The sequence below is a fragment of the Hemicordylus capensis genome, chromosome 9, assembly GCF_027244095.1.
Source record: "Hemicordylus capensis ecotype Gifberg chromosome 9, rHemCap1.1.pri, whole genome shotgun sequence".
In the NCBI taxonomy this organism is placed as follows: domain Eukaryota; kingdom Metazoa; phylum Chordata; class Lepidosauria; order Squamata; family Cordylidae; genus Hemicordylus; species Hemicordylus capensis.
Genome location: NC_069665.1, coordinates 32,169,983 through 32,197,440, shown reverse-complemented (window position 1 = coordinate 32,197,440; position 27,458 = coordinate 32,169,983). Strand labels below are relative to the sequence as shown.

Here is a 27,458-nt window from a genome sequence, read left to right as displayed (position 1 = left end):
ACTGCAGAACTGATGCTCTGCCGGCCATCTGCCCTAAGGCTGATGAGGAGGTGTGTGAGACAGGACCTTCTCTGTGAGAACAGAGCGCCTGGACTGTGGAACTACCCCCCACCCTGCACATCCTAGTACCGTCTGGCCCCTTCCTTGACCATTTCCAGAGAGGCGGTCAGAGCCGCCTTGTTCCGAAGGGCCTTTGGTGCAGAAGGTCTGCTTCCCAGAGGGACTTCATTACTGTTGGTGTTCTCTTGCTGTTCCACTGAGGCCTTTGACTCTGTGTTGCTCAGGGTATTTCGGACACTGGTGTCTTGGGGCCCTCTGGGGGGGCCCTTTTAAGATATTCAGGAGAGGCAGGCTCTCTGAGATTTGTGGGATATGTGTTGGTAAAGACCCAGCTCAACACCAGAAGTCCCCTTCCAAGAAACAAGACCACAACCAAGAGGAGCACTGCAAGGGCCAGTCCAGCTCTACCTGATGATGGCCTCTTGAAGCTGGATCCTCAGCCCTGGTCTGCACAGTCCATGATCCTGTGAGTGTGGGAGGTATTCCCATGTCTGCCTCAAGAGGGGCTAGGCTGTGTTGAGCAAAGGGAGCATGTGGCGCTGCTACTCCCAGCCTCAAAGGGCCGCCCCCCGCCCCTTAACTAGCAGAAGGATATGAATAGGAGTACAAACTGGGGCAAGCATAAGATCCCCCCCCCCGCTGCAGCCACATATGTTGGATAGAGCTGGACCATTTCCCAGACAGTCATGCAGCAGGCAGGAAGGGGGGTGGCATTCTGAGCAGGCCAGGCAGTAGCCCTGGAGCCTGCTAGACTGGCGGCCTCTCGCCTCTCGCCTCCTGGGCCACGGAAGAGCTGCTGTGCCGTGGGAGGGGGGCATGTTGCCGAAGGACGGCTGCTTGTCTCCCGCTCTTGGCCCTCAAGCTCTCCAATGGCCTCGCTCGGATAGACAGGCCGCTCTTAGCTGAGAGCCGGATGGGAGGGAAGCAGACCTGGCTCCTGTTGCTTGGTCTTCTTGGCCCCCCATGTCCTGCAGAGCACCCACAGCCCTCGGAGCCCACCCAGCCCCACCCCCCGCTGCTCAGTGCTCGACTCGAGGCTGCTTTGTGGCCGAGGCTCTTCTTTGCTCCTTGACCTCCCAAGGCATTCAGGCAGCAACAGAGAGCCTTCTGGACAATGCTTGCCTGTGCTTGATCTTTGGCAACAGGTCAAAAAAACCCAATGTACCTCTGTATTTATGCAAATTGGAAAGTCGTGTAGGGTGATAGGGACAAAACAGAGCTGGCCTGCTGCCAAGGCGAGGCCTCTCAGCCACTTGCCTTCCAATTCTTTGGACACCAACCCTTCTGTCGCCTCCCCGTTTCCCCCTGCCGGTCACAGACATTCCTGGATCGGTTGGCTCGGAGCCAGCACAGCTTGGGATCCAAATAAGGTTCTGCCACTCTTGGAAGCGTCTGCCGGAATGCGACTGCCGTCCCACACGAGCCTCCCTGTCACCCATTCCTCATCTTCTTTTCAGGAATTTACAAACATTTTCCACAGATCAATATCTGTATTGATTATTCATTGTGAGTGAGTCGTGTGTCTTCGGTGATCCAGCCTGGCAGAGTAAGCAGCCAAAGGCTGCTGCAGTGAACAAGAAAAAAAGAAAAAGAAAAACCAACACAAAAAAGCAGGAGGCGAGAGGGACCCAGCTCTTGCTGGGCTTGCTGCTGCCGCTTCCAGCAATCCACTCGCAGAAGCAGAGGCAGGCAGGAAGAGAGGAGGCAGCAGCAGCAGCAGCAGCAGCAGCAGCAGCAAGAAAGATGGCCAGGTCGCCACAGGCAAGCAGGTGCCGTCCCGGGGCGCCTGGGCAGCCTCGCAGCCCCCCCTGCGCCATGCCAGGCACTGATGAAGGGTGGTCCTGCTGCTGCTCCAGGAGTGAGGAGCATGACTCATGTGCTGGTCTCGGCTACGCAAGGCACGGGGGGATTCCTTGACTCCGTGACAGCAAAGGAGGAGCGCCCAAAAGCCACCAGGCACTCTGGATTTCACCCAACTGCCTCCCTCGGAATACACAGGCGTCTCAGCTGCCATGAGCATCTCACCGCTTCTGAATGCTTAAAAGGGCCAGCCTCATTTACGAAGTGAGTAAACACAACGCCTTTCATAATTTGCTTGCCAGCTAATGAGAAGCTGTTTTGTTTTGGGGTTTTTTTTTTTTAAACTTAAAGGCAAAAGCAGACAGTGTTGGCACTTGGTGTACACATATGTGTGGGGAACAGCCGAGGGGGGTGGGAAGCAGCTAATTGCCAGTGATGTTTAAAAAGGGATTATGAGACAATACAGTGAAGCGATCACAGGAGAAGAGTTTGGCTCACAGCCAAAACAGAGTCAAGGATGAGCACGCCTGGAGCTCTGGAGACCGCATCAGCTGCTGCCGACAGGGCTTGGCCCTTCCTCACTAGGGATGGTGGAAGTCCTGGAGCTAGGGGACCTGTCAGAGGGGAGCACCGTGCCAAGACTGGGAGCAGAGAGCAGCGGGGGCAAAGGACTGGCTGACCACAAGTGCCTGAAGAAGGAGCCTTCCAGCTGAAGTGCCAAGCCAATTCACCCCCAAAGGATCGCTCTTGGAGAGGCACTGCCTCAAAACTTCTCCATGCAGTGGAGGAAGGGAAGGACTTTCCATCTCTTGATGCTCCCAGATCCCCAGTAGGCAGGCTGGGTCACTTCAGTTCACCACTGATGATCCAGCAAGCCGATCCAGCCACTTTCTTACCCAGCTGCACTGAAAGCTACAACCTGGATTCAAACCTTGTTCTAAAAACGCTGAGAATGACAAGCCGCGTCTCTGCCCAGTCTCTCGGGAGGGCGGGAGGGAGGATCACTGGCTTCCTCCCAGCCTCTGGGGTGGTTCCTCATGCCAGTTTCTGAAGAAGGTAACTGTCTCCTTTGCGGCTTTAGCCTCTGCTTGGTTTCATACTTGCGGAATTTTGGCCCCCAAACTGGGGAATGCCTTTGTCTGTGTAAGCAGTCACTTTGGAGAACAAGGCTGGGGTTGAAGCAGCAGCACTGAGCAATCTAGGAATACCTGCAGGGCAAAGCTGCTTGGCTGGTGTGGTGTGAATGTGCCTGTGTGTGGCAGAGAAAGGGAGTGTGCTCACGATCAGCAAGCAGCAGACCGGCAGCATGCTTGGGTCTTTCTGGGAGCCTTTGCATGCCGGCCAGACCCCATTCCTGAGCTCCAGATCTGGAGAGCCTGCATAGACCCAAACAGAATGTTCAATGCAGTGGGCATCATCATTAGCATCCTAACCAAGTCATGTCAGGCCCAGGCAATCAGCAAATGACCCCCTTTCCCCACAAGCTGCAGAGGCTGAGTCGGGTTCTTTGTTCACCCCCACTGCTGCTGAGGGCTCTCTGTTTTCCAATCAAGACTGGAAGGGAACGTTGGGCTCAGCAGTGCTAGCATGACAACAGAGGAGCTCTCTAAGCAAATGGCGCAGGCTAGATCCAGAAGAAGCCATCCTGGTAGAGCCGGTTAGGGTCCACTTGGCCCATGGGGTTGGCTGCGACAAGCCATTTCTGACTGGCATGTGCGAGAGGGTGACTTGTCTGCCTTCATTGCTGTTCTGGCTCTCCCTCTTCCATGAGAACATCTCCAAGACCTGCTTTGCCGATCAGCACCACTAGCACTTGGGAAATGGTGTGCATTTGCTTTGGGGCTGCTCAGCAGTCAGGGCTCCTTCCTTTTGGATAGGAACTATCCAACAGAAGGGCACAAGTAAGAGTTTCTCTCCAGCTGGCTTCACTACCAAGGCCAGCAGCCTCTCTCTCTCCAGCAGTCAATGAATCCATCAGTGTAGTTCCACCTGCAGAAAAGATCATTCTCCAAACCAGCAGTTCCAGCTTATAAAGAGCCACATTTCTGCTTGTCTGGCAAGGAAGAATCATGTTGATGTGACCTTTACAAAAGGTGTGTAAATAATAATAATAATAATAATAATAATAATAATAATAATAATTCTCGGTGGAACCTCCAAATCCCAGTGGTAATTAGCGCCCTGGGTGCAGTTCCAAAAGACCTTGAAGAGCACCTCAACACCATAGGGGCCACAGAACTCACCATCAGCCAGTTACAAAAAGCAGCTTTACTGGGAACAGCCTATATTCTGCGACGATATCTATAACAATTGACAATAAAATTCTGGCATCCCAGGTCCTTGGGAAGGACTCGATGTCTGGATAAAACAAACCAGTCAATAACACCTGTCTGACTGTGTAAACAAGAAATAATAAGAAGCCACAAATGACTGACATAAGCAGGCAGGCTAGTCAACATGTGTGTGGGCTAATAACAAATGTGGAATCATTTGCAACATGGAACCCATCTCTGGGGCAAAGCACATGGGCTCAGTTGCCTAGACCACTTTAACCAGGACACGTCCAAGAAAGGGGCAGAACAACCTGCCTGTGCTGTGTCAGCTGGTAGGTCCAAAGACGAATAGAGGCATGTACGCTGGGGCAGCAGGAGTGAAAACCACGGAGGATGTGGGTAGCATGGACCAAGAGAAGTGAATTCTCCCTCTCCCACAACTCTAGAATTCAGGGTCATCCAGTGACTGGCAGCAGAACGAGGCAGACAAAAGAAAATGCTTCTCCACACACTGAATAATTAGCAGTGAAGGTATGGATTTGATAGCCAAGACATGCCATGTTGGGCTGGCTGGAGAAAGTACAGCTAGGCAGCCTGGGACATAGCCTGCTCTGCTGGGCCCAATGAAGTGTCCCTCAGCTGGACATCACTCTCCGGGGTGTCTACCTGGAGATCTACTCGGGGCTGGGCCGGTTCACATTCTAATATACAGCACAGCTGAGCACAGGGCAGCAGTGGGAGAGAAGTGCTGGGGAATGCTGGCGAGGGACCCCGCAAAGCACTGCCAAGGGCCAGTTATTCCAAGGAGAGCACGAAAACGGCATGCTTGCTGCCCTTTGGCAGTTTGTGCAATTGGCCAGTCTCTGCACAGGTCTTCCCCCTACTGGTGCGGGAGGGGCCTCCCGACGGGAAGAAGGAGAGTCCTGCATTGCCCCAGTGATGGCTGGGAAGGTGCGCAGGGAGTGCTGGTAGGTGTTGCGTGGGTGGGGTGGGGGACTGGGAGCTGTAGTCCTTGCCCCATAGAAATACATTTGCCTTGGAAATACATTTGAGTGTGTGCAGGGAGGCCAGCAGGAGCCCGCCTCCCTGCCAGTCCCACCCCACCCTGTGCGCCATCTTTACTGGTCATGTGAATGACCTTACAGTCTCTCATATCCACATAATTTCTACCACAAGCTTGTGAGCAGTGCAACAGTAAACATGCCCACAGACGCCCATGCCATGTGTGATGTTTGTGAACCGCCCTGAGCTATTTTGTAAGGGCGGTCTAAAAATCGAACAAACAAACAAACAAACAAACAAATGACCACACCTCAGTTATCCCATTTGCTGTACAGGCACACCTATAGATTCGCTGAGAGTGGGGTTGAGTGTATCTTGATCACAAGACAAGCCACAGATCTGATGTGCTATTTGTGTGCTACAGTTTTCACTATCTTGGAGATAATTTGATTCCAGCATAATTTGACTTCGTTTTAAAAAACAACAACAAAGATTCACATTTTTCTGACGAGTCTGGCATTCTTCCCCATCTGCTTTACCACCTGCTCCTCAACCAACAAGTTTCACTATGAAACCAAAAGGGGCAAATGTGTGGATCTTGAGGAGGCCTTTCAACAGATGGATCAGCAGGGTCCTACCATTTAGCTACAGGAGCTGGCCGGAGTTCGTGGAGCTCCTCTGGGGTGCTTCCACTCTGTTCTGTCAGGAAAACCACAGAGTGTCACGGGGGGTAACACCAGCCATCCCACCTTGCCACTTCCGCCTGTTCAGTATCAAGCCAATAGAGTAAACGTGGAGAGCATTTGGAGTGGGGTGTCCTGTGTTTGTGTGACAACACCTAGCATGGCCTCTGCTTTTCAGGTGCTCCAGCAGCTCCTGAACACTTGCCTAGACTTCCAGTTGCCTAGAAAATGGAACCCGGAGAAGAGGGGAGTTTGTAAGGCCCGGCAGGTCTTGTGACTTGGGTTGGGGTGGGTGGGTGGCAGGAGACAGCTTATCGTCCTGTTTCTGCTCACCACATTCTAAAGACAAAGATTATTCTTTTCAAAATGTCTAGTTGCAATTTGTGCCATAGTCATCAACAAGAAGCAGTTTATTCCCCTTAAGCAACCTGAGTTTTTATTGGTCTGGTTCATGATTGTGTGGACCCATGGCAAGGTGGGAATCTCAGTTTCACCTTTGGCCATTGACCAGCTTGGCCTGGGCTCACACAAGCAGGCTAATGAAAGTAATCCACATTAAACCTAGATTCAAACAGCTGTGTGAACCAGGCCATTTTCTTTGATTTTATTGATTTGATTTTATTTGATTTGATTTCTATACCGCCCTTCTGTGTCATGCACTTCTGTGTCATGACCCCTGCCCTGAGCAGCCCTAAGGATCCGACCCTGAGGCCAGGAGAGGCAGCCCCAGGCCTGATATCAGGCAAGAGACCCCAGAGCTAGGAACCTCCAGAACGAGAGACCCCTCAGCCAATGCGTGGTGAGCCTGAACCCTCTCGGGACCAGCCCTCCTTCCACCCCAAATCCCGCCAGCATTTCAGGGCCCTTGTCTAAGCAAGCGGCTCACTCGGAGCCTTCCCAACTTGTGCAGCTCTCACGTCTTCCCATCTTGCTGGGCCTGACACGGGTTCTTGCCTGCAGGATGGGACTCAACAACCATCAACCAGAGAAGATATGGAGCCCTACCTCAGCACCATGCCATGGAGACGCCGCCGTGGCAACACCATGGTACCGCTCAGCTGAAGAGAGGCGCTCGAGCCCCAGTCACCAAGAGTGCCAGTTCTTCCAGGGCATCACCTGCAAATGTAAAAAAAAGGAGCTCAGCACCCATCATCTCATGAATGCCAACTTAGCATAAAGGAATACTACCCAGCTATCCCTAAGCACTAGTGATGGGTTTGGGGACAAACCCACCCACTCTGGCTCTTCCTGGACCTTCCTCCTCTACTGGTCTCAGGGTAACTTTCCTGATCTATCTGTGGTTTCTCTTTATCCACTTGTGCATGCATCTGTCCAAGACTCGCCAATATCCACGAAAGCAGCCATGACCCTTTTTGTCTGCTTTTGCTCATAACTACCTGTTTTGCAATCCCTTCCAGGGGTCTTTTTTGAAAATCTCCTCTGTGTTCAGAAACTCTGAGACACCACCAAGGATCACTAGCTTGGAACCGACGCAGCAGGTGAGAGGGAGCCAGGGCAGACACGGCAACATCTGCAAGGTCTACATGAGGCAGAGATCAGGCAATGGGCCAGTTTTGTGCCACCGTCATGAAAACTGTACCCTCACTCTAATAAAGAGGAACTTGATATCATGTAAGAAATGGTTTCCGTGAGCTCTGCTTGCTGTCCCTCCTAGCACTCCTGGTCACGGGTGTGCTCCTTGAAAGTGAAGTGGGCTTCCCTTCTTCAGAGGCCCCATAAAGCTATGATCTTGAATTTGAAGAAATTGGACTCCCATACACAAAGAGTAGCCAGGCTATCACGGCAGAAGGAGGAAGCGTGTGTGTCCTGTAAACAGGGTACAGCAGCCATGGAGGTTTCCCATGAAATGGGGACGACAGCCACTCGGGAATCGCCATGGCGCAAAAACACTGGCCAACGGCAGTGGAAGTTTCCATCGCCAAGATTCCAAACGGCTTCTCCAAGGCCCAACATGTGGCCCTGTCCAGCCCCTACAGGGAGTGAACTTCCCCACCTTCCCTTTGCTCCCTCAATCTCCTCATGCAGGCACAGCATCACCACCTCATGAGAGCCCAGGCCATGTCCACCATACAAGGCAGAAGTGGACGTGGCAGAACCAGCAACTTCCTTCCACCCCTGGGAGAGTCGCGTCCATTCCCCAGGCTCCAGAGTGTAAGCTACAAGGAATGCATGCCGCGGGACTGAGCAGGTGGATAACAGCAGCATCCTAGGAGCAGCCGAACAACGAGAGAGTGGCGGGGGGGGTGGGGGGCGCATGGCTATGGAAGGCCGCCACAGCCTTCCAAAACAGAAGATTCCATGTTGCAAACAAGAGGGGAGTGTGGCTGGAGTGACGAACCCTGGGCACATGCTCTGAATGCCAGGCCAGCTGTGCCAGCATAACCCAACTGTGTGCAGGCCCAAGGTGTCACTCTCCTAGAAGAGCCCTGAAAAAATGACCCTGAAGGGCAGAGAGAGCGCAGGGCAGAGAGGCTGGGTAACAACAGCATCCGAGGAACAGCCGGGCAAAGGGGGGGGGAGGGAGATGGCTAAAGGACTCTCCTAGGGGAATTGTCCTTCCAAATTGACATGCGTCCAAGCCCTCCCTCCCCTGCAGCTGTCCGGCACGTGGGGCTGCCGAGAAGCTTGTCTTGCAGGGCACACTGAAAGCCGTGGCATCTGCCTTTGTCTAGCTGCATGCCCACATACTGTGGCTGCCTGATGGCAATTAGCACCATGCCCTGTGCTAATTCAAGAGGAAGAGCATGTCGCTCCCTGCCAAGAATTACAGCTAATCACGGAAAGCTCTGGGGTAAGCCTGCTTTGCCTTTCATTAGGCTTTTGTTTCTAGAGGCAAAGCTGGTGGTCTCCCTTTTGTTAGAAATCACGGTGGCTTCCCTGGAACATGCCAGCTCCGTCTCTGACTGCCTCCGGCTCCGTGTGACACCTGTGAGTGATAGAGAATCAGCACCCCCTGCTACGTGCACACGCGCTCAGCCGTGGACTCACAGGCTGGCCCAAGAGCAGCAGGGCATTGCTCCACAGCCCAAAGACGAGGCAGGACTGGCAGCGGCACGAAAGGCCAAGGAACAGGGCACTGGGTCTGGGTTCCTCTGGATGCATCCAGACAGCGAGAGCCAGAGTTCTCCGAGCAGCACCTGCTCCCAGGTGAGGGAGAGCACATCACAGATGCACTACGGGAGGCCATGGCCAAGGAAACCACATGTGCTCTCAGGGTGGCCCGGCCTTGCTACCCAGTGGCCTATTGGAAGCACAGACCCTCTCTGGCCCAGGGAGCTCCAAGCAGAAGAGTGGCCACTGGAGGGAGGGAGGGAGGGAGGGAGAGCCTCCCACTGTGCCTTGGTGCAGTAGGGGCTCTCCGGGAAGGGTGGCCGAGGGGCCTCTCCACTTGCAGCAGCTCCCTTTGGCCAGCGGATCTCCCTGTGGAAAGAGCTGGTTGGATGCACACTGTGCAACACAGAGGCTGCCGTCGGCGCAAGAACACCAGGGTGAGGCTTCTGCGGGAGGGTTCTCCGAAGCATGTGGAGGTGTGTGAGGCACCGCACCACACTGGCAATGCAACGATTCCTGTAAAGAGAGACGTGGCTCTCCTGCATCTGCTCGGGGCCCGAGAAGGCTAGTGACCTGCACCAATGTCCAGGTGATCATTGTGGGTGACTGAATCAGGAGACGACAAGGGACGGCACCCTCCAGTTATAACAAGTGGAGATAAATGCAGTTGGTTTGTTTATTTGCATAATGGCCCTTTGGTGTTAATCATCAATGATATAATCCATAATGGATTAATGAACTATCATGCAGCTGGATTTTGAAAAGGGACACCTATTCTGTGCTTCACTCTTGCTTGGCACTCAGGAAGGGGAGCCTTGGAGCAGCGCAGCAGCACTCATGAGTGCTGCGGAAGACACAACCGGGTGGGGGAGGGACGGGGGGGGGGACCAGAGCATGGAGATGCTCCTGAGTAAGGCTGCTGCTGTCCCTCCTCCCCTCTGCAAGAAGACTGGGAGGAGACCCAGTGGGGCGGGCAGTGGAGTGTGCCTCAGCCTCTCAGGTTTGGCTGAATCGTGTCTATTCCCTGACCCAGCAAAAGCAGTTGGTTCTGCAGCCTGATTAAAGGAACTGGGCATTTGATCTGTAATTATTTCTCAATGGCTGTATCTTCTCCTGTGTTATTGCTTTACATGGCTTGCGTTGTACAATATTGAAAATCAATAAAAGTACAAACATGGATTCCCCCCTCCTCTTAAAAGCCAAACGATCTTGTTAGGATTCTGGTGCAGTGCCTTGCAGGGGTCACCTCCTACCACTTCCCCTCCCGCTTCCAGGAGCAGGTCTGGCGCTCCTGGGCAGCGTGGAAACCGCCACGGCACAGCCGTGGCCTTGGCCCCGACAAGCCGCTTGCTCTCCTCCTTGAGCCTGGAATGCCCCCTGAGCCAGGGTGACCTCTTGGGCAGGTGGCAGGGCGGCCATGCCTCTTCCCCCTTCCCCTGCCTCGGCGGCCTCATCTCTTGCGATGCATAAAGTGGTGCCAGAGACACGAAGGTGGTTCAGTACAGAAGGAGACACCGAGTGACATCCTCACCACCAGACACCAGGTAGGAGAGGCCTGACAAGGGCTCCTCTCTGGCTCAGCACATTTGGCCTGAGAAGAGGACCGCGCCACTTTCTAGGAAGAATCCCCACACTTCAAGAATCAAGCCTGGCCTTTGGAAAATTAGTTCCCGGAAGAAGAGCTCAACATGCAGGGATATTCCATACATATTGTTTCGAACCTTGGAAGTGTTTTGCAGTGGCATTTTTTGTTAATCCCAAGATTCTCTGTAATAAAATAAACCAATAAATGGTGCTGATGCTGGAATATGCTGAGGAACACAAGGCAGAGCAGAGGAGCTGGTTTTAAGAAGTGTGGGGAGACCCCTCTTCAAATCCCCACTCAGCCACTCACTCCTTCTTAGCCCAATATATTTCACAAGGTGGTTGTGTGCTCACAGAGGATAAAATGGGGGTCAGGGTGGGGAAAGCTCCTGGCATGTTGCCCTGGGCTCCTTGGAAGAAGGACAGAATAGAAATGTCACCGAGATTAATTGTAAAGCATTGATCCTTTGCAGAGTTCCCTCGCACAGGGATTCTCAGATGTTGCTGACGACAACTCCCATAATCTTCAAGCAAAAGTAATTGCAGCTGGGGATTCTGGGAGTCGTAGTCAACAATCTCTGGGCATCCCTGTTATTTATTATTATTATTTTTTTTTTACATTTTCTATCCCGCTCTTCCTCCAAGGAGCCCAGAGTGGTGTACTACAGACTTAGGTTTCTTTCTCACAACCACCACCCTGTGAAGTAGGTTAGGCTGAGAGAGAAGTGGCTGGCCCAGAGTCACCCAGCAAGTCTCATGGCTGAAGGGGAATTTGAACTCGGGTCTCCCCGGTCCTAGTCCCACACTCTCGCCACTACACCACGCTGCCTCATGAAGGGAGACGGACCCTTTGCCATTTAAACAGTGGTAAAAGGGGTTCCAAACTCCCTCCCCATGCAACCATGCCGCCCCCTTTTCCTTGCCTTTCACAGAGCACAGCAGGCAGCAATTCAACAGACAAAGCGGCCCCCTCCCCAGCTCCCTGCACCTACAAGGCACAGGAGCCCCTGTGCTGCCAGAAGAGCCCCGTGGGGTGCGCCCAGAAACAGGGACTTACTGAAGGGGGGCGGAGGATCCAGGAGGCGGGGGGGGCTAGGCCGGGGGGGGGAGCGGTGCCCCCCCAGAGACCACCTCGCAGCTGGGCAGCCGGGGATGGGCGCCTCCTCCTCCTCGGCTGAGAGGGCTGCTGGCGGGAGGCTCTGGAGGCGCCAGGCAGGCCAAGCCAGGCCCGGCCCCTCTGCTCCGGGAGCTCTTCAGAGGGCCCGGCCCCAAGCAGGCCAGAGCCCTGGGTCACAGGGCCACTCTCACCCGGGCCTGGCTGGGGCCCCACAGGAGGGAGCCCCACAGGAGGGAGCCCCACAGGAGGGAGCCCAGGGCTGGCTCCCCACCCCCACCCCCCAGGGGGGAAATCACCTCAGGAGGAGAGCCTCTCCCCCGCCTCAGAGCACGGAGGCCGGGGCTTAGAGGGCGGGCCGGCCCTGATTGGCTTGCCTGCCTCTGCCCTCCTTGCCATTGGCTCCCTGGGATGCCCGCCTCCCCTCCCTCAGACCACAGCAGCCCCAGAAACGCCCCTTGATGGGGCAGGGCAGGAAGGGGGCCGGGGGGGGGGGGGCGGAGTGGGGCAGCCGCTGCACCCCAGGCGCGCCAGGGGGTCCTGGAAGGAGACGTGCAGGAAGGAAGGAAGATATAGCTATAGATAGATAGATAGATAGATAGATAGAGAGATAGATAGATAGATAGAGAGAGAGAGAGAGAGAGAGAGAGAGAGAGAGGACTGACCAGAGAGAGAGATGGAAGCGAACTTTAACTGCCAGGGAGGGTGGCTGCTGCCAGCCTTTGTTCTGTGCACTCCACAGACACAGACACAGACACAGACACAGACACGAAGAGATGGTCACATGTTCCTCTCCAGGCCCTCCTAACTGCCTATAATTAAAACCCAAACCTAAGTAAAACTTGAAACAGAGCCTTGTTGGGTTCTGGAGTTTTGTTGGTCCCTGTGCTGGGACAGCGTTGATAACCCCACAGACAGGAAGGAGGGCCCACCGCCAACAAGAGGGACGTGAGGACTCCGGTGGGACCCGCCTGCCACCAGCCCCACAGAAGGGGCCTCCGTTCCACTCAGGCTGCCAAACCGGGAGGCCAACTAACGGAAGCCTCCTTCAGTCCACCCACGGCTCAACAAGCGCCCCGAGTTTCCCTGTGAAACATGGTTGGGATCCCTTCAACAGACCAGATGATCATATCTGCAGCGAGAGGTATTTCAGATTTCCTTTTTGTCTAGGATGCAATCGAGTAGCGGACAGGAAGCTCAACAGTCGCTTCATTTTGAGCAACCGACTCCTCTTCGAATGTCTGAGCGGGCCCAAGAGGCCTGGGTTCACGTTTCTGCTCTGCCATGGAGCTCACAGGGTGGTCTTGGGCTTGACGTGATCACTCAGCCTAACCTACCTCACAGGGTTGTTGTGCGGGTAAGAGGTGGGGCAAGGAGTCTTGTATGCTGCCCTGAGCTACTTGGAAGGAAGACAGAGAAGCCTTGGAGAAGCCGCTGCCAGTCTGTGAAGACAATACTGGGCTAGATAGACCAAGGGCCTGACTCCGTATATGGCAGCTTCCTACGTGGGATAAAACTGGAATAGACAGGTTAAATGCAGACCAATATCATCGTCTCGGCGCATGTTGTGTAACGATCACCATGAAGTGTGTGTCACTGCACAACGGCAGGTGGAAGGAAGCCCTTCCGCACTCTGGACATAGACAAGGCTGTGCAGCCAAGGCCTGGTGTGCAGTGCCTCTGCCTCTGCTACTGGAGCAAGAGCTTGTCGGGAAGAGGAGTCCCCCTCACCACGCAGCATCCTTAGGCGAGCGCAGCTCTGGGCACCTGCCCACGTTTGCGTAGATGTCGGCCCTACTGATTTCAGAGCACAAGACTGCAACCTCAGGTTGCGTGGGGGGTGGGGGGGGGCGGGGGGAGGCATTCCTCTTACAGTCTAAACCCCACAGCACCTGAACCTCCCCAGAGCATCCATCATACAGGAATAATCCACACACACACACACACACACACACACACACCCTTTACAGAGTTGTAGTCAAAGTTGCTGAGGCATTCTGAGCACTTACAGGGAAAGCACCAAAGTGACAGAATACTATATTCTGGGATTCAAAAGGTGAATTCATGTATTGTTGTTCATTTCTAGAGCAGCTTTCCAACCGCATGTTTCATGCAACATTCGTATCCCATTTATTTCCATGTTCAGAAATTCCTATTAATTTTTACCACTTAGGAAAGCAAAACCCCAGAAACATGGATAAAATGTCTAGAGGATTTCTGAGAGTGCTTCCTCCTCCTCCCCTTCCTTGCATGGAGGAGGGGGCTGTCCTGCCCTTGCTGGCAGAAACATCAAGAGATAAAAGGGATGAAAATGCCCAGCAAAGCTACCGAGGTGGATGCCCCCAGCCACCCCCCCCCCCACTCCTGGCACCTGAACGGGGGCCAAAAGAGGAGGGGGCTGTGGCTGCTCCATTTCATTTGCTGCATTTTCCATAGGAACACAGGAAGTTGCCATACACTGAGTCAGACCCTTGGTCCATCTCGCTCAGTATTGTCTTCACAGACTGGCAGCGGCTTCTCCCAGGTTGCAGGCAGGAGTCTCTCTCAGCCCTATCTTGGAGATGCTGCCAGGGAGGGAACCTGGGACCTAGATGCTCTTCCCAGAGCGGCAGCTCCATCCCCTGTGGAGGGGAAGATCTTCCAGTGTTCACACTTCTAGTCTCCCATTCATATGCAGCCAGGGCAGACCCTGCTTAGCTAAGGGGACCAGTCATGCTTGGGACCAGAAGCCAGTTCCTGGCAAGAAAAGTTCTCTCGTGCCTGAGCCTCCCTCGTCTCTCCTTTGGGTGCTGCACGGCCTTGCGATATGGGGTGTGTGTGTGTGTGTGTCCCCACACACACCCCTCACAAAGCTCCCATGCCCCACTGCAGCATCATAACTGGACTCCGTTCCAGGCCCTCCCTCGTGTGGCTGGGGGGGGGCAGCTCTTGGCACAAAGAGAGGGGCCCCGAGAGCCGAGACCTTGTGGGCTCCGCAGTCACAGGCCTCTGCATCTTCTGTACAGAGCGCTCCCTTTTCGTATGGATGGTTTGGAATTTCTGATGAAACGGCAGACATGCCAATGCAGCACAAGGAGAGCCAGTCCAGACGCAGCTTCCCAACCTCGGGCGTCCCCTTCTCCAGCAGGATGGCGATGATCTGGGGTGGGGGGAGCCCTCCTTGCCTCTGTTATACTTTTGGTATGATCCGGGATTCCACGGCACATAAAGCAGCAGATGCCTTCATGTCCCCAAAGTATGGGATCAGCCCAGCTCCTTTGGGAAAGAGAAATGCTAGAGATACAGACAGACAGTGGAGCCTTAATCCACTGTCTGGAAGGAGAGAGGGGCCCCCTCAGGCCACTTCCTCTCCCCTCTTTGAAAGGGGATCTCCCAAGGGCCCTGGGGCTGAAGGAGGTCTGGCCAGGTCCCCCTGGGTGATGTCAGTGAGTGCTGCAAAGCGCAAGCCTATGATGCTCACACCTGGGGAGGGGGAGGCTGGAGCCAGGCATCCCCCTTTCATCTGGGGAAAGGGGCTTGCCAGGGCCAGCTCTTGGCCTCAGTGGAGTGCCGGACCAGAGACCCCCTGGCTTCTCAGTGGCCGGAAGGTGATCTCCTGATGCTCTGGGGACACAGGCATACATGGGGGGGGGGAGGGCAAAAGGGAGGCACCTCTCTGCAGGGCTGGCAGACTGCCGGCCCTCCCTCCACCCCTTTGGCCGGGCTGGCCTGGGGCGCACCAGTGCCCAGGGCGGAGCCTTGCGCAGCTTCTCCCCTGCGGCCTCCTCCACCCCCAGTCCGGAGCGGCACAGAGTCTGACCTGGGACTTGGGGGCCTGCCCAGGAAGCCAAATGGATTGGGACATTGGGGGCAGCCCAGTTCAGCCTGATACTGATCTGACAGGCAGCGTGAAACCCTGCCTGCGGGCATTTGTAAAGCTAGAAGAGGAAAGGATCTATTATTAATGGCAGAAAGTGAGGTGAAATCAGGGCAGGGAAACAACATTAGCCATGATTAGTGCACGTTGCCAAAGAGGCCCAGGAGTTGCTTTGGGGTTGCGCTGAAACGGCAGGGAAGGCGCTGCCGGGGAGACCTGCCCGGGCTCTGGCGGTGGCCGGTCTGCTGACGGAAGCCCCTGTGGCCTGGAGGCCGGCAGCATCGTGAGGGTTAGGGTGCACGGAGAAGGGGCCGACTCCCACCGGGGCCATCCGGATGTGTTCTGGATTCTGGGTGTTGCAACCACCATATGGGCCATTTGCTGATGCAGAGAAATGGAAGGCTCGCCTTCGTGAGCAGTGACCTCAGCAAGAGCCTCTGGAGGAACTCCGACATTTGTAAACCGCCCTGAGCCATTCTGGAAGGGTGGTATACAAATCAAATCAAATCAATCAATCAGTCAATCCAATCAATCAATCAATCAATCATCATAATTCCCTCTTTGGTCTCTCTAATGTGCCCAGCTCCCAGCTTCTATCGGCAGCGGCTCCAGAGAGCCAGAAATGCCGCCTCGTGAGGGGTGTCCAGCCGCAGGACAAATTTATTGATCAATACTTTGGGAAGGAGCAGGGTGGGAATCACCCATCTGAATGCACAGCAGCCATTACAAGGCAAGCGGGGAATGAAACCCACAGAAGGCTCCGAAATCTGTCCCTGTCTAAACGTACAGGCTGCGGCCTTAGGCAACTCTGGGAGTCGAAGGAGGGTTGGATGCCAACTTCAACCTCATGGATTTGGGGACGACTCCGGTGGGGCCAGCAGCAAGAGTGTCCCGGCCTTCCAAGCCCAGCGCCTGGAGCCCAGCTCAATCGAGACAGCTTCCTCTCCACCTTCCTGGCCCACACCAGGTGCAGCAGTCCCACCTGGCTGCAAGGCCAGCCCCCATCACTTAGATGTGGCCTCCCCGCTGCCCCGAATGTTCCTCAGGCAGCCGGAGACCAAGGCAGACAAGGACGGCTAGCTGAGCGTCTGCTTTCTCCACCGGCACCTGCCAACTTCCAAGTTAGACCAACAAAGGGCCATTTCTTCCCTGTGCACAACAGGCAACAGCATTGCTCATGACAACTAGATACTATATAAGGATCAGTGGTGGTGGTTGTTTTTAAGCCAAGCCATTCTGAGGGTAATTTTGGTGCCCAAAAGCAAGGAAGTCCTCGAAGGGGGCAAGGGGTTTCCCTTGGTGGCCAGCACTGTACCTGGGAGGGGCCGGGAGGGAGGGGCCCCAGGCGGAGGCCTCCAGCAGCTGATGGAGATGCTCTGGTCCCTCCCCTCAGCCAACTGTGGGTCAAGGGCCCTGACCCAAGCGGGACAGGCCAGCCCTTCCAGAACCTTGGCCTCCCCAGCCGGCGTCACTTGCCCTCCTAAACAGTGACACAGCCTTGCCTTGCCAGCCGGTCACCAACCTTGCTTCTGCTTCTAGCCAGTGGGGGGTAACCGAAACCAGCACACCTCACGATGCCCGACTAACAAAGAGTCTTGCGGGGGGCGCTGCCACGGCCAGCTCTCACCAGTGGCCCCCTTCTCTTGCACATGCAGCCGCCAGGGAGGCCAACCCACAGCAATGCGTGCCCGCAAGGAGTGTGTCTCAAAGGCACCCTTCGTGTCCCAGATGACGGGGGCGATGTGTCCTCGAGCAGCCCTTCAAGCCCCCTGAGCCAGATAAATGAAGGTGCTCTTTTTATTAATGGAAGGGGAATGAGACCAAAGCTAGCCGAAATCCCGCCTGCCTTCTGCTGAGGGCGGGGGCTTTGCTTCCCCCCGCCTCTCGCTCTGCTCTAATCCTGCGCATTGGCTCGCTCAGCCACCTTACAGAAACTTCTCTTAAGAGCCGCCTCTTGAGCTCTGCTCTCAAATTGCCCCCAGAGCCCACTGGAAATTTCTTCAGATGTCTAACAAGCGTCGAACACAACTGAGGTTTAGAGAGACACAGAAATCAATACTGTGGCTTCCACCAGTCACACTGAGGGATTAGTCGTCCCAAGGAAAAGCGCAGGCAGTTGAATAAGAGAATCATGACTCCGAATAACCTAAGAGGTTTATGGAGCCAGAAAGCAGCCTCTGGCCTTGATCACCTCCAGCGGGCCCAAAGAAAGGGCGGCTGTGAAAACATCCACCATGTTTCCACCCCTTCCGCCTCCCGGAGGGCAAGCCCAAGGCCTCTGGAGCGCCACCGACGGCCAGGGACAGAGTGGCCATCTGGCACACCTGTGCGGGGGGGGAGGCACTGAACATTCCGCCCCCTGCCCCGCCTGCCCCCTGCCTTCAGGCCGCTCTTGCGGAGGCTGAGCAGGTGAGGCGCACAGGCCAGGCACCCCCAGCAACCTCTGCCCTGGGCCAGGAGAAGGCTGCCGGGCCTCCGGCAGCCTTTGGGCGAGAGTTCTGCTGGAGCCGTGGCCAGGAGGGCAGGGAGGCCGCAGCACGAGCAGCCGAGCCCGGAAGCCCTGGTGGTGCCATGACTGCCAAGGAGGCCCTCTGTGTCCAGGTGGGGCGTCTCTCTCCCATGGCTGGAGCCTTTCCCTGGAGAGTCTCTGGGCACCTGCAGACGGGAGACGGCCGGCCGGGGTGGCTGCCTTCGCCTTGGCCTCTCTGCAGCCGAGACGGCAGGTCCGAAGAGGGGCTCCGCTGCCCAGAGGCTGCGGCCGCCTCCTCCTGCCTCCCCCTGATCTCAGGCAGGCCACTGCAGCTCCATGGCCAGCATCCCCGTCTGGAGCCTCCCTCGGCATCTGTCAGCGAGAAACCGGCTCTCTGCGAGCTGCCTGCTTCCTGCGCGGCACCACCGCCTGACCCCCTCCGCCAGCCGCCGCCGCCGCCATAAATCTGCCTCACCTGATGGGAGATGGGCTTTTTAGGATGTCTCCGGGTGCTTTGAGGTAGCACTTCGATGAACTCCGTGCCACAATAAATCTCGCTACCTGCAATATGTCTCTGGGAACGTGTCAGCAGCTGTGGTCCTGCCATGCATTTTTATTCTTTTGCCGCCTGGAAGATAGATTCCAGACGCAGCATTTCCCCGCACTTCGTGTCAGGTCTCTTTACCCCTTTGCCCCAGCGGAATGACAGGGGCCACAAATAAAATGAAATAATTTTTTTAAAGCAGCCCAGGAGAAAGGGCCGGAGAGCCGAGGAGGAGTGCCACGTGGGCCTCGCTCCTCGGTGAGGGCCGTGCGGCTCAGGCAGCCAGGGCGACCCGGAGTGCGGGGAGGGTGCCGGGCGGGGCCTCCGGAAGAGGGCCCCGGAGGAAGGGCCAAGGCACAACCTCTGCAGGTGGGGGGCTCTGGCCACAGGGCCGGGAGGCCGGGCCCACTCCCACCACGGCTGAGGGCAGGTGGCCCCCACCCCAGGGTGTGGCGGAGAGGGCAGGGTGCAAAGCGGCTCTGGGCAGGGCCAGGGCCCGGCTGGGAGGTAGCCGGGAGGCCTCCCGCCTCTGCCGCTCTGAGAAAGGCCAGGCGGGGGAGATGCCGTCACCCAGGCAAACACCCAGCCTGCCCACTCGCTGCTTCCCCGTCACGAGTCCTGTGCCTTCTTCCACAAGCAGGAATGCAGCGAGTGAGGGTTTCCCCCACAGGCCAAAGCAGGAGCGGAGGAAAGCTTCAGCCATTGCCAGTTTCCAGTTGATTCCTTCGACAACCAGTAAACAACAATGTAAATGCATCACATGAACGCCATTCATTCCAACAGAGCCAATCCCCTTTCTACCTTCTCTTTGCCCTTGGCATTTCTGCCTGTCATGCAGCTGCTAAGAGCCCCGGAACTTACTGCAGAAACACCGTGGTAGCTCTGGCCCGGGGCTGGTATGGAAACCAGACACCCTCCGAGCTGCGGCCTGGGTGGGCAGATGCCTGAACCCCAGTGGTTGATTCGGCAGAACTAGCTGCCGCCCGCCTCCTAACCCAGCACCCTCCAGTTGGGGGCAGCCCAGGCCTGCAGGGCAAGGCACCCCCCCCCCCGCCCAGCTGGCCTGCCCCCTTGTTTCTCCTGCCCTCCCCTTCACCCCAAGGGCTGCAGGAGCTGAGCAGTCTCTTTTCTGAGGCACCCCCCACCGCCAGGGGCTGGCACAGTGGGGACCTGCCTGGTCTCCACCAGGTCCCCCCACCCCAAAACCCTGTGGCTGACTCGGCAGCAGAGCAAAAGTGGAGGTGATTTACAAGGTCGTTGACAAATGCCTGTATTGATCGGGTATTAAAGTGTCTGGTGATTAATACAGCCTTCGAAGTAATTAGTGCAGAAGATCTCTTATATCTCAGCATGTTTAAATAATGTATCTGCGAACACCCAGGCCCCCTGTCAATCAGGCTGACTCAGGGCAAACACCATCTCACCTGATAACTCATTTGGAAACTGGGCTTCCTGCCGCGCCCGTGGAAGAGCTGTCCAAAGCCCAAAGGGCTCTCTCCTAATTGCCCAGGGTGACCTATATTTGGAGCGCAGAAATTCATCAGGGAACAAGAGGGCGAGGGCGGGTGTGGGGCAAGGCGGGTGCCCCCACTGCGGGGGAGAAGATCAGCAAGCCCCAGGGGAGAGGCCCTGTGCAGGGGCCCTGGGGGGGCTACATGCAAATGGCCCTGCCCTCAGACCAGCCTCCTCCGAGCTCAGGCCCTCCCAAGATTTCTCTCTGGCCGTGCAGAAAGGGGCCTCCTCGGGCAGCTTCCTGTCTCTGGCCCTGGGTGGGCAGTTGCCTTCGTTGCCACGTGAGCCCCACGCTGGTGTGGAAAGCCTCCTGAGAATGCCCAGGGCATTCCGTGAAGGGAGAATTCGTGGCCCATCGACACCCAGGGGAATGAACTGCGCACCTGACACCTCACCCGCAAGCAGAAGGCCCTGGGCTGGATGGCCGAAGGGCTTCCTTGGGGCTTCCCACCTGTCCGTCCACTTCCCTGTGAGCCTGAACCACAGGAGCTGCCCCGCCGGGGCTCAGGCTTGCCACCTGCCTCTGTGGCCATCGGTGGCCCTGCGGGGTCTTCCCGTGCCCCACCCCATCTGCCCAAAGTGAAGCACGTAGAGCAACGTCCACGGCGGGGAAACAGGGCTCCGAGGACTCCTCTTGCTGTCTCTCCAAAAAGCTCAGTTTTCACCTGCCCAGAACAGCACCGCCACATACTGCATTCCAAGTGACATAAAAATGTAAGCATGAGAATACGCAACGTACGATGGAAATGTGACTCCTACACATTCTAAAACAAAGAAAGATGCAGTCAGACCACTGCTCTGCTTGCTGGCAGATCCCTCCTCCCCAAATGTTGTCCTTTTCAAAACCTGTTTAGTGCCTGTTGTTGCAACACCCTGTGGCAATGAGTTCCAGAAATCAGCCAAGGGTGGTGCCAGGAAGCAAGCAGTGATTCTGATGGTGGTCCCTCTTTTAGCTTCCATATGGAAAAGCACGTGTCGGGTGCCTCTTCAGGGCTTTGCCTGGCAGCTGAAAAGAGGGCCAGCCGCCCAGGGTGCACACTGGTTTCTCTTCCCCGGGGACGGGCTCAGGGCCCCCTTTCCTGTCCCCACTTTGGGGTGTATTTATTGGGGCCATTTTACCAGCCATTGGCTCGGCACCCTCCAGTCCAATATTCATCATTTGGTTCTCTGGATACACCGTATTTAATCAACGCAGGAGAGAAAACAGTCTAATTATAGATGCTGGGATGCCATTACACTCTGAAGAAATTAAGCCTCGTCTTAAGCCGTCCAGCGGCGTCTCTGATGAAAACAAGCAGCTTTCATTACCCCTGGGGTTAGGGAGAGGTGAGTGGCCAGAGAGAGCCGGGAGCACCTGGCCGTGTCTCTGACCCCCACGAGCCAGGATTGGGGGGGGGGGCGGGGGGCAGAGGAACACGGCCGCAACCTAATCCCATTGCAGCTTGGAAGTGGATCCTGGGGCGTTCTCCGGAGAGTGAGAGGAATGATCCGGCCACACAGAGCCGCTGAGCCCCCCCCCCCAGCGATCGCTGGCCCTTCCGAAGCCCCGCCCCGGGGGCTGCCACCCAGGACTCTCCCGTTCCCAGCCACTGGTGAGAGGAGCACCACACCCGGGAGACGCCAGCGCCCCGCAGGGCAGGCCCACCGCCCAGACCCAGCTCCTGCTGCCTGCCCGGGCGAGGCCCCCCGCCCCCCCACCTGGCACACACGCCCACTCAGGCCCCTCGCCCAGCTGGAGGGGCTGAAGGAGCACCCGGCTGCCCGCGCTGGGAGTCTCCAGCCCCACGCGGCTTCCCCAGGCCTGGGGCAGCAGCAGACCCGCACCCGAGCAGGGCCCAGCCGGGCCAGCCTTGCCTCCTGTTCCTGGCATCGTTCTTGGGAAGAGGGAGGAGGAGGAGGAGGAGGAGACTCCCGAGGTTTGCCTAAGTCACAGAGAGGAAGGCCAGCTCCTTCCAGACCATCCTGCTGCCAACAATTTAGAAACCTCAAAGCAATTTTTGAAAATGTCAGCGTCTCATTGAGCAGAGGGATAAATAATGAATGACGTGTAATCACTGTCCTGTGCTGGCGGTACAACTTCGCGGTGTCATTAGTAAACTCACGGTATAATATCTTCATGTCACAGTTTAATTATATCTTGTAATTAGTTTCAGCAATGGATTGCACAGAGCCCGCCCCCCTGAGCCAAGGCAAAGGGAAGGGAACTTGCAGGGTCCCGCAGGAGCCCGCACAGGAAGGATGGCGCAGGGGAGGCGCGAAGCGGGCTGGAGGGCAAGGCCCCCGCTGGACTCCTGCTGCCACCTGCACGGGCTGCCACGTGAGCCACGGCCGGCACAAGGAGGAAGCGGCTTCCAACCTGTGCCCTGCATCGGCTCCACGGGAGCTGATGCTGCCTCTTGTGCTTCTCTGTCGGCCACCCACCCATGAGCTGGAGGACGGGGGGCGGGGGGGGTGCCGCTCTGCACCCGCCAGCAGGAGTTGCTGCTTGCTCTGGGCAGGGCGCTGGCCTGGCCCAAGCCTTCATGGGCGCCTCCTCCTGCCCCCAGGTCTCCAGGTGGGCCGAAGAAATGGCCTCTCCCCCCTTCCCCGCTGCTAACGGAGCAAAGAGGCATCTCTCAAAAGCGGTGATTCTCTCGAATGAGCAGGGGGAGAGCAACTGGCCCTGCCCACCCCCAGCACAGCTGCCCTCCCGTGGCGGTGCCTGGGGTCTCTCTCACGTTTCTTTCTAGACTGTGAGCCCTTTGGGGACAGGGAGCCATCTTATTTGTTGATTATTTCTCTGTGTAAAGCGCTTTGGGAACGTTTGTTGAAAAGCGGTCTATAAATAGCTGCTGTTGTCGTTTGAACCGGGCAGGAGCTTTGCCTGCCTGAGGCTGACCTTCTGGCCTTGCAGGCAATGGACAATGTCCCTTTCCACGTTGCATGCTGCTCTTAAGGCCACTGGCTAGAGGCAGCTTCCTCCTGGGCGTGTGTGTGTGTGTTGTGTTGTGTTGTTTTGTTTTGCGCTGTTCTTGGAATCGCTTTGTTTTCATCAGCTTATTTGGGAGTTCCACTGTAAACTGAAGGGCACAGGGCATGCAGCAGGCACATACAAAACTACATGGGCAGGGACCCCCACAGGAGGCCCAGAGGCAGCAGGCATCTCCCCAGAACCTGCCACAAGCGCCAACGCCCACTGGCCGGCCCGCCCCCCTCTTGCCACCCAGGCCGCGGAGATCCCCCAGGGAGGCCCGCTGGAGGCCTCTGCTTGCACTGCTAGCTCCAGCCATGGACTGAGCACCAGTGCTGCAGCAGCCTGTCCCCAGGAGGGGAGGGTGGGGGGTGGGGGGTGTTCCCTCCGGGCTCCCTCCCCACCCGCTGAATGCAGAGAGCCCCAACCAGCACTGCTGCAGCAGCAAAGCTCTGGGAAACACTCAGCCTCTGAAGCAGTCAATGGTGGGGAAGGAAAGAGGGTCCCCGCTGAGTTCTCCACGGGGCTGGCCACGAGGGAGCAGGGTGAGCTTGCTCTTTGCCCGTGAGGGCACAGCCATTCGCCAACAGGCCATCCCCACGCTTGGGCCGTCAGGGCCGGCTTCACGTGATCCGCAGTTCCGGCTGTTACCTGCCCGGGTTCTTCTCTAGCCTGATTAAAGGGGTCGCTGGAGCACTTTGAGCGGGGTCCCCCCACGTCCTGGGCGCCCACAAGCAGCATCCCAGGGCTCGTTAGGCGGAAGCGGAAGCTCTCTTTCCCTGCCGTGTGTGTGTGTGCGGGGGGGGGAGGCCACCTCCTTCTACCCAGAGAGGAAAGGTGGAAGAGCCCCTCAGCCCCCCTCCGGCGCACGCACACACACAGAGTGCCGGGGGGGGGGCTCCCGGGCTCTGCCCAGCACGGAGAGGGATCCTCCTGGCGCCCCCCCCACCAGGGCAGGCAGGGATTCCGGGGTGGGGGGTGGGGGGGAGGCTCGAAGGCCTCCTTGAGCCTCCCCGGAAGGGCCCCCCCCCGCACGCGGCCTCTCTGTTTATGCCGCAGCAGCAGCAGCGCACAGGTTAAAAGCAAAGCTCCTGGAAGAGCAGCTCCTCCTCGCATCCTCCTATTGTGAGCCCTTCAGCAAATTTAACAAAAGAAGGCGGGGGGGGGGGAGCCCGGGCGGGGGGAGGGGGGAGCGTCCACTTCTCCGAGTGGTGTGTTGCAATCTGGCTGGTTGCTATGGAGACGGGATGACTTGTTCACATGGCAACATACCTTAGGCCTGCGATTAACATGATGAGAGTGTAATAGGGTGCGCTCCGGAGGATGCGGGGGGGGGGAGGGATGCTGGCCCCTTGAGCCGGCAAGGAGGGCCCAGCCACGGAGGCCGGGGGGGTGGGGGGGCCCGAGCGGAGGCCCTTCTGGCCGGGCCTGCCTTGGGCCGGGAGCTCCCCACGTGCCCAGAGAGGGCAGGGCAGGGCAGGGGGCAGAGGAGGCCCCGGGGGGGGGTCCTCAGCGGACACAGCTCAGCCCCTGGGCGCCCCAGGCCCTCTCCACAAGGGCGCCCCCGCCCGGCCCCGGTGCCTTGGCCAGCCGCAGAGCCCGGCCAGCCCCACCGCCAGGCCGGCTGCTCCTAGGGGGAGGGAGCCCCCCACTGCATACTAATTGGGGCGCAGGCAGCGGTTCATCAGCCTCTGGGGCAGCTCCAGCCCCTACAAGCACTTATGACATGTAATTGGTGGTGCATAAGCAAGCCGGGCCCCATTAGAAACCCTACAGATCGTCAGAGATAAAAATTAATGACTTCTGCTTTGTGTAATCCTGCACGCATTGGTGAGGAAAGGGGGAGGGGGGAGTCGGATTAATGGGCAAATCTACGTGGACACAAAGGAAGGACAGCTCCCCCGGCCTTGTTTACATGCCGCACAATAAGGAAGCCCACAAGTGACAAGTTACGGGAAAGGCAAGTGCGAATTTTCGGCACGAGTGAGTTGGAAGGCTGCACGCAGTTCATTACCAATGCGGCATTTCCACACTCATTATCCTGAAGCAGGCCCTTCTGGGACCCGCAGTGGCAGAGGGGGCGGCAGCGGCAGCGGCAGCGGTTACACCTCTCCTGCTAGGATGGCAGGTGTGGCGGCCGAGGGTGGGGCCCTCGCATGGCCGGGCGCGGCTGGCTCTCCCTGGGGCTGGGGGTCAGGCTCCCACTGGCCTCAGGCTGGGGCCGGCCAAGCGGCACGGGCAGGGTGGCGGCACAGAGCCTTCCCCTTCCATGGAAGAAGCACAAAACCCAGGAAGGGGGCACGCTCCTCTAGACCCCCACCCCCGCTCTTGCACGGACAGCCCCTTTCTGCCGGCATGGGCATCCTCTGGTGGTGTGGCTTCCACCCCTAACACATCCAGAGGTACAGAGCGGACTGTGGGCGGTGGTGGATCCAGCCTCCGTCTGCTCAGTCAAGGGTTCCTGCTCAGGCAGACTCTGAAGGGGGCTTGAGAGGGCACCAGTGAAGAGAACCGCCACAGATCCTTGGGGGGGGGGGAGGAGAGCTGGTCTGCTGGTGGCCAGCCTGAATGGCCCCCTTGGCTGACCCTTTGGATGGGTGACTATGTGCAAGCACAGTGTAAGGGGAGGGGGCCAGAGCTCAGGGGCAGAGCATCCGCTTGGCCCCAAGACGGGCCCAGGTCAAGATCTCCCGGGAGGGCTGGGAGAGACTCCTGCCTGGACCCTGGGGGAGCCCCGCTGCCATCCAGTGGGGATAACAAGACCGAGCTCGTTGGACCAAGGCTCTGCCTCGGCCGAGGGCAGCTTCCCACATCCAAGAAGACCAAGTCCTTAGTTGGCCAGGCTGGCGTTGTCTTTTTGGACTCTTCTTTGAAGGTTGTACCAGGGCAGTGAGGTGCCAAGGTGCTTCCAGAAGCACTGGGAGCCCAGCGGAAGGGCACGCAAGAGGAGCCACATCCCACACGTCCTTCTATGGGGCCACGGTGGCCGCTTCCTCTTCCCTTGCCAAGCGTGGGGACTCTCCGTGGGGAGGCTGGCGGCTTCTTGAGTCTCTCCAGACATCTTGGGCACACATTGGTAAGACAGGGAGGCGGAGGAGGCCGCGAGGAGGTGCGTCCTGTCGGGCCAAGTGGGTCTTCTGGAGGCGGAGGGATGGCTCTGGGCACGGCAGCCCCCTGGCGTCTAGCTCTGGGCTCCCTCGGCCCAGTCCAGCAACAAAGGCTTGCTTGGGGTGGGGGTGGGGGTTGTGGCTTCCCTGATCTTTCCCAGGCGCGGAGGCCAAGGAGGCAGGTGCTAGGGCTCCCGGAAAGAGAAACTCATTGATATTGGCAGGCAGCTGAGCAGGAAGTCAGAGCTATCAGTTGTGTTTAAGGAGGATTGCCAGTCTCTTCCCGTATTTGCGCAGCCAGCTCTGCTTTCCCGAGGTCTGCTACTTCTGTTAATTCCATCTCTTTTGCAAGAATATTTGCTAAGGGTCAGAACTGACAGAAGAAGCCGTGGCTGCAGCCCCCGGAACCTGATCGAGTTCATTTACAAGGTGGGGGGTGGGAGGGGGCTCCTCCGTGCATCTAGCTAAAAGAGGATTAATTATGCTTTGTAGATTAAGAGGCGGAACCCTCGTAGGCGGCTTCTGATCCCACTGGGCTTTCCACAGTGCTGTCTGTGCGTCCAGCAATCCAAAGTCAGTGAGCGGAAAGCCTTCCTCTCAGGGGCCAGGACCGTCCAGCTGCTGGGATGGGGGCCAGGGTGGGGCGGGACTATGCTGGCCTGGGTGGTTTCCAGACAGTGAGCTTTACACCGCAAAAAGTGGTGTCAATGGCGATGTTTTGTGGTGCCAATTTAAAACCACCGTTGAAATCCGTTGCCTCCTACAACAGGCAAATACCGCTATTTTTTTCCAATGCAGATGCAACGTTATAGGGCTGTAATGCAGCAATAAAACACAAAAGAAGGCGTCAGAAATGAACGGCACCTTGCTGTCAGTGCAGAGACTACGAGGTCAAGAGTCAGGCAGTAAGGAAGGACACTTAAGGGATACATCATGACACCGTGATGATTTCACCATCTGGAAAGCACCCTGCAAAGGCTCAGCAATCCAGGAATGGGGCCACAATGGCTCTTCAACCCTTCCAATGGTCCACCCATGTCAAGCCAGGCTCCCATGCAGCCCAGTGGGGTAGGTGCCCACGCAGGAGCACTGGCACTCTCCATGGCAAACCCCACAGCTACACCCACTTGGGCAGCCACACCCCATAGCTATGCCCACCCCAGTTGCCGCACACCCGGCCCACTTAGATAGATGTAATAATTTGGGTGCTCTTTACAAGAAGTCAAGGATAGTGTCCTAATCCTGGATCATTATGAGGTCATTCACCCAGAAGAGCCGTCCGGATTGTCAGCCACAAAGGGTGGAAGATATCACCAGAAGAACGGTAATAGAGATGCGGGTTTGGGGTGGAATAGAAATATCTTAAATAAATAAAATAAATAATAATAACCACAACTGTAGTCCAGTATTCAGTTATGCAGCAAACCGTTG

General features: G+C 57.1%; 1 protein-coding gene and 1 long non-coding RNA gene across 7 annotated transcripts in view; one reads left to right on the top strand and one right to left on the bottom strand.

Annotated features, from left to right (window-relative positions):
- Positions 1–27,458, bottom strand: part of ZFHX3 (zinc finger homeobox 3) — a 236,480-nt gene that overhangs the window by 154,482 nt on the left and 54,540 nt on the right. For 3 of the 6 annotated variants that reach the window (XM_053271179.1, XM_053271181.1, XM_053271180.1), the window contains exon 2: positions 6,824–6,934. The gene's annotated coding sequence lies outside the window, so the exon portion shown is untranslated. The other 3 variants (XM_053271182.1, XM_053271177.1, XM_053271178.1) reach the window with 3 other exon arrangements.
- LOC128334394 (uncharacterized) lies at positions 1,463–10,069 on the top strand. The gene is made up of 2 exons (XR_008311276.1): positions 1,463–2,124; positions 7,237–10,069. It is a non-coding gene; the product is annotated as an uncharacterized LOC128334394 (long non-coding RNA).